The 10,000-nt window shown below is 51.6% G+C and overlaps 1 protein-coding gene across 2 annotated transcripts in view; it reads right to left on the bottom strand.

Annotated features, from left to right (window-relative positions):
• Nucleotides 1-10,000, bottom strand: part of LOC115173725 (KH domain-containing, RNA-binding, signal transduction-associated protein 3-like) — a 155,213-nt gene that overhangs the window by 115,729 nt on the left and 29,484 nt on the right. The window lies entirely within an intron of this gene.

The raw sequence follows: 10,000 nt of genomic DNA, 5'->3' as shown, positions 1-10,000 counted from the left end.
AGCTGTCTCTAATTACCAACTCCTTCTGAAGCTTTATAAGCCCCAGTTCTGTTGCTCAGAAGAGAGGAGATGATGGCTGAGGGTCATAGCCTGATGGCTGAGGGTCATAGCCTGATGGCTGAGGGTCATAGCCTGATGGCTGAGGGTCATAGCCTGATGGCTGAGGGTCATAGCCTGTTGGTTGTCACTAAGAGATTTGGTATGTACTGTTAGTTGTTGCTGAGAGAGCTGATTGGTTGTGTCTGTTGTGTGTCAATAGGACGAAGTGTTTTGATTATTGAAATTGTTTTTGTTATTCTGTTTTTGTTCCCAGTGGGGAAGGGGAAGGCACCTAGGGAGTGCTTAGGCAAGAGGCCCGCGGGCATACATTACCCGTAGTAGTTTACTGTCTATGCACACTAGGAAAGACCTGGGCGGACCATCCCCTGTATTTTGGCTAGTGCACCAGGTGGTGCTAGTTAGGTAAGTAGTGGGTAGGCAGGTAAGGTAGGAGAGAGGGTTTTGATATTTACTTTCTTTGCTTTGGTTCCGTCCAGCCCCTTTTCCCCAAACTTACCGTGCGGAGGAATAAGTTCCCTGTAAACGGTATTCTCTGCCTTTTGTCATCCTTACTCACACCTACAGTCCCATACCTCTTTACCTCCACCTACAGTCCCATACCTCTTTACCTCCACCTACAGTCCCATACCTCTTTACCTCCACCTACAGTCCCATACCTCTATACCTCCACCTACAGTCCATACCTCTATACCTCCACCTACAGTCCCATACCTCTTTACCTCCACCTACAGTCCCATACCTCTTTACCTCCACCTACAGTCCCATACCTCTTTACCTCCACCTACAGTCCCATACCTCTTTACCTCCACCTACAGTCCCATACCTCTTTACCTCCACCTACAGTCCCATACCTCTATACCTCCACCTACAGTCCCATACCTCTTTACCTCCACCTACAGTCCCATACCTCTTTACCTCCACCTACAGTCCCATACCTCTTTACCTCCACCTACAGTCCCATACCTCTTTACCTCCACCTACAGTCCCATACCTCTTTACCTCCACCTACAGTCCCATACCTCTTTACCTCCACCTACAGTCCCATACCTCTTTACCTCCACCTACAGTCCCATACCTCTTTACCTCCACCTACAGTCCCATACCTCTTTACCTCCACCTACAGTCCCATTCCTCTTTACCTCCACCTACAGTCCCATACCTCTTTACCTCCACCTACAGTCCCATACCTCTTTACCTCCACCTACAGTCCCATACCTCTACCTCCACCTACAGTCCCATACCTCTTTACCTCCACCTACAGTCCCATACCTCTTACCTCCACCTACAGTCCCATACCTCTTTACCTCCACCTACAGTCCCATACCTCTTTACCTCCAAGGAGAGTTGAGTTGTAGCAGGGTGTTGCGTTGACTCTTCCGAGAGGCGTGCGTAACAGGCTGTCAGCACAAACTCACACTTACACACAGCGGGCTGTCAGCTCACACTCACACACAGCGGGCTGTCAGCTCACACTCACACTTACACACAGCGGGCTGTCAGCTCACACTCACACACCCAACCGCAGTCGGCTGTAAGCTCACACTTTCACACTCACACACAGTAGACTGTCAGCTCACACTCATACTAACAGACACTACACAATGGGATGTCAGATCCCACTCACACTCACACAGAGTGGGCTGTTAGCTCACACTCACACACAGTGGGCTGTTAGCTCACACTCACACACAGTGGGCTGTTAGCTCACACTCACACACAGTGGGCTGTTAGCTCACACTCACACACAGTGGGCTGTTAGCTCACACTCACACACAGTGGGCTGTTAGCTCACACTCACACACAGTGGGCTGTTAGCTCACACTCACACAGAGTGGGCTGTTAGCTCACACTCACACAGAGTGGGCTGTCAGCTCACACTCACACACAGTGGGCTGTTAGTTCACACTGACACACACACACACATAGTGGGCTGTCAGCTCACACACACACACACACACACATAGTGGGCTGTCAGCACAAACTCACACGCAGTGGGCTGTAACCTCACACACGCAGTGGGCTGTCAGTTCACACACAGTCGTCTGTCAGCTCAAACTCACACTCACACTGACACTCACAAACACACACACAGTGGGATGTCAACTCACCCACACATTTGGCTTTCAGCTCACACTCAAACTCACATCCACAGCGGGTTGTCAGCTCAAACGCACAATCTCACAAACATTGGGCTGTCAGCTCACACTCACACAAACACAGTACACTCCCACACACAACCGCAGTGGGATGTCAGCTCACACTCGCACTCAGTGGGCTGTCAGCTCACACTCACACTCACAGTGGGCTGTCAGCTCACACTCACTCACACACACACACACACACACACACACACACACACACACACACACACACACACACACACACACATACAGTGGGCTGTCAGCTGAAACTCACACTCACACACACAATGGGCTGTCAGCTCACACACACACACACACATACACACACACACACACATACAGTGGGCTGTCAGCTGAAACTCACACTCACAAACACAGTGGGCTGTCAGCTCACAATCACACTCACAGTGGGACGTCAGCTCACACTTACACTCACAGCGGGCTGTCAGCTTACCCTCACACACACACACACACACACATACACACATTGGGCCGTCAGATCACACTCACACTGACACTCACAAACACACACAGTGGGATGTCATTTGACACTGACACACAAACACACACAGGGGGGCTGTCAACTCACATTCACTCTCACAAACACACAGTGGGCTGTTAGCTCACACTCACACAAACACACTCACAATCACAGTGGGCTGTCAGCTCACACTCACAGAAACACACACACACACACACAGTGGGCTGTCAGCTCACACTCACACTTACACAGTACACTCACACTCACAACCACAGAGGGTTGTCAGCTCACACTCGCACTCACACACACAGTGGGCTGTCAGCTCACAGTCCCAGAAACACACACACACAGTGGGCTGTCAGCTCACACTCAAACAACCATACAGTGGGCCGTCAGATCACACTCAAACAACCATACAGTGGGCTGTCAGCTCACACTCAAACAACCATACAGTGGGCTGTCAGCTCACACTCAAACAACCATACAGTGGGCCGTCAGATCACACTCAAACAACCATACAGTGGGCTGTCAGATCACACTCAAACAACCATACAGTGGGCCGTCAGATCACACTCAAACAACCATACAGTGGGCTGTCAGATCACACTCAAACAACCATACAGTGGGCTGTCAGATCACACTCAAACAACCATACAGTGGGCTGTCAGCTCACACTCAAACAACCATACAGTGGGCTGTCAGCTCACACTCAAACAACCATACAGTGGGCCGTCAGATCACACTCAAACAACCATACAGTGGGCCCTCAGATCACACTCAAACAACCATACAGTGGGCTGTCAGCTCACACTCAAACAACCATACAGTGGGCCGTCAGATCACACTCAAACAACCATACAGTGGGCCGTCAGATCACACTCAAACAACCATACAGTGGGCTGTCAGCTCACACTCAAACAACCATACAGTGGGCCGTCAGTTCACACTCAAACAACCATACAGTGGGCTGTCAGCTCACACTCAAACAACCATACAGTGGGCTGTCAGCTCACACTCAAACAACCATACAGTGGGCCGTCAGATCACACTCAAACAACCATACAGTGGGCTGTCAGCTCACACTCAAACAACCATACAGTGGGCTGTCAGCTCACACTCAAACAACCATACAGTGGGCTGTCAGCTCACACTCAAACAACCATACAGTGGGCTGTCAGCTCACACTCAAACAACCATACAGTAGGCTGTCAGCTCACACTCAAACAACCATACAGTGGGCCGTCAGATCACACTCAAACAACCATACAGTGGGCTGTCAGCTCACACTCAAACAACCATACAGTGGGCTGTCAGCTCACACTCAAACAACCATACAGTGGGCCGTCAGATCACACTCAAACAACCATACAGTGGGCCGTCAGATCACACTCAAACAACCATACAGTGGGCCGTCAGCTCACACTCAAACAACCATACAGTGGGCTGTCAGATCACACTCAAACAACCATACAGTGGGCTGTCAGCTCACACTCAAACAACCATACAGTGGGCCGTCAGATCACACGCACACTCACACTCACAAACACCGTGGACTGTCAGTTCACACTGACACACAAACACACAGACACACAGTGGGCTTTCAGCTCACACTCACACACATATACAGTGGACTGTAAGCTCACACACACACTCCCGGCTAGCTGAAGAGGTCCATCAGCCACTCCTTGGGCTACTATACCTATTTTGCCAATTGGCCTGGACCTTTTTACCACACGGAGCCCTGCTGATCCATGACGACTGGTCTGCCGACGTAACAGCACGAGGGGGCTACAGCAGACTTCTTCCGTGGCAACATCCCTCTAAGGCCCTTCTGCTAGCTTGCTAGCCCCGGCTCGCTAGCTGTCTGAATCGCTGTGTCTCCGGCCCGCCGAGCTACTCACTGGACCCCTATGATCACTCGGCTACGCATGCCTTTCCCTAATGTCAATATGCCTTGTCCATTGCTGTTTTGGTTAGTAATTATTGCCTTATTTCACTGTAGAGCCTCTAGCCCTGCTCAATATGCCTTAGTTAACTCTTTAGTTCCACCTCCCACACATGCGGTGACCTCACCTGGTTTAAATGATGTATCAAGGGACAATATCTCTATCATCCTCACTCAATGCATAGGTTTACTTCCACTGTACTCACATCCTACCATACCTTTGTCTGTACATTATGCCTTGAATCTATTCTACTGTGCCCAGAAACCTGCTCCTTTTACTCTCTGCTCCCAACGTACTAGACAACCAGTTCTTATAGCCTTTAGCTGTACCTTTATCCTACTCCTCCTCTGTTCCTCTGGTGATGTAGAGGTTAATCCAGGCCCTGCAGTACCTAGCTCCACTCCCATTCCCCAGGCGCTCTCATTTGTTGACTTCTGTAACCGTAAATGCCTTGGTTTCATGCATGTTAAGCATGTCCCAGTTTAGGTCATCTAACAGCACGAGCTCTGAAGATAGATGGGGGGCAATCAATTCACTTATGGTGTCCAGGGCACAGCTGGGGCAGAAGGTGGTCTATATCAAGTGGCAACGGTGAGAGACTTGTTTCTGGAAAGGTGGATTTTTAAAAGCAGAAGCTCAAATTGTTTGGGCACAGATCAGGCTCTCTCTGCATTAGATTACAACTCCGTACCCTTTGGCAATTCTTCCTAAGCCAGGATTCAGACACAGCTAGGACATCCGGGTTGGCAGAGTTTGCTAAAGCAGTGAATAAAACAAACTTAGGGAGGAGGCTTCTAGTGTTAAGTCAAACGACACCGCTGGTCCTGCTCACATTGCCCTACCCTATGCTTTGACCTCTTTCTCCCCTCTCTCTCCAGATGAAATCTTGCGACTTGTGACGGCCGGCCGCCCAACAACCTGCCCGCTTGACCCTATCCCCTCCTCTCTTCTCCAGACCATTTCCGGAGACCTTCTCCCCTACCTCACCTCGCTCATCTACTCATCCTTGACCGCTGGCTATGTCCCTTCCGTCTTCAAGAGAGCGAGAGTTGCACCCCTTCTCAAAAAACCTACACTCGATCACTCCTATGTCAACAACTACAGACCAGTATCCCTTCTTTCTTTTCTCTCCAAAACTCTTGAGCGTGCCGTCCTTGGCCAGCTCTCTTGCTATCCCTCTCAGAATGACCTTCTTGATCCAAGTCAGTCAGGTTTCAAGACTGGTCATTCAACTGAGACTGCTCTTCTCTGTGTCACGGAGGCTCTCCGCACTGCTAAAGCTAACTCTCTCTCCTCTGCTCTCATCCTTCTAGACCTATCTGCTGCCTTTGATATTGTGAACCATCAGATCCTCCTCTCCACCCTCTCCAAGTTCGTCATCTCCGGCGCGGCTCACTCTTGGATTGCGTCCTACCTGACAGGTCGCTCCTACCAGGTGGAGTGGCGAGAATCTGTCTCCGCACCACGTGCTCTCACCACTGGTGTCCCCCAGGGCTCAGTTCTAGGCCCTCTCCTATTCTCGCTATACACCAAGTCACTTGGCTCTGTCATATCCTCACATGGTCTCTCCTATCATTGCTACGCAGACGACACACAATTAATCTTCTCCTTTCCCTCTTCTGATAACCAGGTGGTGAATCACATCTCTGCATGTCTGGCAGACATATCAGTGTGGATGACGGATCACCACCTCAAGCTGAACCTCGGCAAGATGGAGCTGCTCTTCCTCCCGGGGAAGGACTGCCCGTTCCATGATCTCGCCATCACGGTTGACAACTCCATTGTGTCCTCCTCCCAGAGAGCTAAGACCCTTAACGTGACCCTGGACAACACCATGTCGTTCTCCGCTAACATCAAGGCGGTGACCCGATCCTGTAGGTTCATGCTCTACAACATTCGCAGAGTACGACCCTGCCTTACACAGGAAGTGGCGCAGGTCCTAATCCAGGCACTTGTCATCTCCCGTCTGGATTACTGCAACTCGCTGTTGGCGGGGCTCCCTGCCTGTGCCATTAAACCCCTACAACTCATCCAGAACGCCGCAGCCCGTCTGGTGTTCAACCTTCCCAAGTTCTCTCACGTCACCCCGCTCCTCCGCACACTCCACTGGCTTCCAGTTGAAGCTCGCATCTGCTACAAGACCATGGTGCTTGCCTACGGAGCTGTGAGGGGAACGGCACCGCCGTACCTTCAGGCTCTGATCAGTCCCTACACCCAAAGAAGGGCACTGCGTTCATCCACTTCTGGCCTGCTCACCTACCTACCTCTGCGGAAGCACAGTTCCCGCTCAGCCCAGTCAAAACTGTTCGCTGCTCTGGCACCCCAATGGTGGAACAAGCTCCCTCACGATGCCAGGACAGCGGAGTCAATCACCACCTTCCGGAGACACCTGAAAGCCCACCTCTTTAAGGAATACCTGGGATAGGATTAAGTAATCCTTCTACCCTCCCCCCCCCAAAAAATATAGATGTACTATTGTAAAGTGGTTGTTCCACTGGATATCATAAGGTGAATGCACCAATTTGTAAGTCGCTCTGGATAAGAGCGTCTGCTAAATGACGTAAATGTAAATGTAAATGTAGCGGGTAACTGAATCCCACTGTGATGGAATTTAGACCGCTATAGTCAATGCACGGACGCAAACCTCCCTCCTTCTTCACAAAAAAGAAACTCGAGGAGACGGGTGACGTGGATGGCCGAATATATCCCTGCCTCAGAGACTCAGTGACATATGTCTCCATAGCCACCGTCTCCTCCTGTGACAGAGGATACACGTGACTCCTGGAAAGTGTAGCGTTAACCTGGAGGTTTATCGCACAATCTCCTCGTTGATGAGGTGGTAATTGAGTCGCCTTCTTTTTACAGAAGGCGATAGCCAAATCAGCATATTCAGAGGGAATATGGGGACTTGGTCCGGACTCTCCACCGTAGTCGCACCGATGGAAACTCCCACACATCTACCCGAGCACTCCTCTGACCACCCCTTAAGAGCCCCCTGTCTCCACAAAAAATTTTGGAGCTAACCAGGGAATCCCCAGCACCACCGGAAACGCAGGAGAATCAATGAGGAAGAGGCTAATCCGCTCTTCATGACTCCCCCGCGTGACCATGACCAGTGGAACTGTGGCCTCCGTGACCAGCCCTGACCCAAGTGTTCGACTATCTAAGGCGTGCACGGGGCAGGGTTGCTCCAACTGAACCAAGGGAATCCCTAACTTAATCGCGAACCCACGGTCCAAAAACCTCCCAGCTACGCCTGAATCGACTAGCGCCTTATGCTGGGAATGAGGGGAAAACTCAGGAAAAGAAACCAACACATACATATGGCCGACAGGGAGCTCTGGGTGAGCCTGATGTGTCCGAGTAGTGCTCTGCCTGCCCTCTCGACTCCCAGACGAGCTCCTCCAGCACCGGTCAGCAGTGTGTCCTCTCCGACCACAACTGGTGCAGGAGGAGACTCCTCCTCCAGTCATCCTAGCTGCAGCACCCCCTAACTCCATGGGCATCGGAGCAGGAGTGCTGGGAGGTGGAACAAACAGGGCCCGATCAGGAGGCCCGCAAGCAGCCAGCAAGTTGTCCAATCTGATGGACATGTCGATAAGTTGGTCCAGAGTTAGGGTGGTGTCCCGACACGCTAGCTCCCTGCGGACATCCTCTCTAAGGCTGCACCTATAATGGTCCATCAGGGCCCTGTCATTCCACCCCGTGCCAGCGGCCAGGGTCCGGAACTCCAGCGCGAAGTCCTGTGCGCTTCTCGTCTCCTGCCTCAGATGAAATAGCCGTTCTCCCGCCGCTCTGCCCTCCGGTGGATGGTCGAACACAGCCCGGAAGCGGCGGGTGAACTCTGGGTAATGGTCCCTTGCTGAATCTGGACACTCCCAGACCGCGTTGGCCCACTCCAGGGCTTTACCTGAAAGGCAGGAGACGAGGACATTAACGCTCTCCCGAGGGAGTCGGGTGTATTCCCTCGGGAGCGCAAGCTGAATCCCGCTGGGGCTGGGCGCCGTCGGAGATGGCGGAGGTGCAGGTTGGATAGTGGCGGAAGACGGGGTAGAGAGACCGCTCCTCTCCCATCTCGCCATTCTCGCCAACACTTGATCCATGGCCGTCCCCAGACGGTGTAGCACGGCTGTGAGACACGCTCCTCCATGGATGGGAGGGGCGCGTCCGCTCCTGCTGACTCCATAATATTTGGTGCGGGATTCTGTCAATACTCTCTAGGAGTGGTGGGGGGGGGTGAAGTCAGGCGCAGGAGACCAAATATGCACTAGCAGAGCGTTTATTCCTGAGTCCAAAACACCATGAACAGGCATAAAAACCAGACAAAAAATTCCACCCAAAAAGGGCCGGAACGCAGTCCAGAAAGAAACGCCAGTCCACATAAGACAAAGAAAATATAACGCAACCCCAAAACCACGACAGGTAACACAAAACGATCCCGCACGAACCCAACTTGGTAGGGCGAGACTAAATCCCCCCCAATGAACCTAACTCAAAACAGGTGAAACACAGGACAGACAAAACCAAACGAAAAGGGAAAAAGGGATCGGTGGCAGCTAGTAGACCGGCGACGACGACCGCCGAGCGCCGCCCTAACAGGGAGAGGAGCCACCTTCGATAGAAGTCGTGACAGGGATACTGTAAAGTCCATGGAGAATAAGAGCACCTCCTCCCAGCTGTTCACTGCACTGAGGCTAGGAAACACTGTCATCACCAATAAATCCGCGATAATTGAGAATTTCAATAAGCATTTTCGACCGCTGTTTTTCAGCCCTTCACCCCCCACAGCAACTTGCCCAAGCCTCCCCCATTTCTCCTTCACCCAAATCCAGATAGCCGATGTTCTGAAAGAGCTGCAAAATCAGGAACCCTACAAATCAGCTGGGTAAAATAATCTGGACACTCTCTTTCTAAAATTATCCGCCGAAATTGTTTCAATTACGAGCCTGTTCAACCTCTCTTTCGTATCGTCTGAGATCCCTCATGGGTGCACCTCAGCCACGCTCAAGGTCCTAAACGATATCATAACCGCCATCGATAAGAGACAATACTGTAAATGAGAACTTGTTCTCAACTAGCCTACCTGGTTAAATAAAGGTGAAATAAATAAAAAAATAAACACAACCACACAGTGGGCTGTCAGCCCACTCTCACACAACCACACAGTGGGCTGTCAGCCCACACTCACACAACCACACAGTGGGCTGTCAGCCCACTCTCACACAACCACACAGTGGGCTGTCAGCCCACACTCACACAACCACACAGTGGGCCGTCAGCCCACTCTCACACAACCACACAGTGGGCCGTCAGCCCACACTCACACAACCACACAGTGGGCTGTCAGCCCACTCTCACACAACCACACAGTG

This window comes from Salmo trutta, chromosome 34, assembly GCF_901001165.1.
Source record: "Salmo trutta chromosome 34, fSalTru1.1, whole genome shotgun sequence".
NCBI classification, from domain to species: Eukaryota; Metazoa; Chordata; class Actinopteri; order Salmoniformes; family Salmonidae; genus Salmo; species Salmo trutta.
The sequence above is the reverse complement of the archived record's forward strand: the minus strand, read 5'-3'. Positions and strand labels throughout refer to the sequence as shown.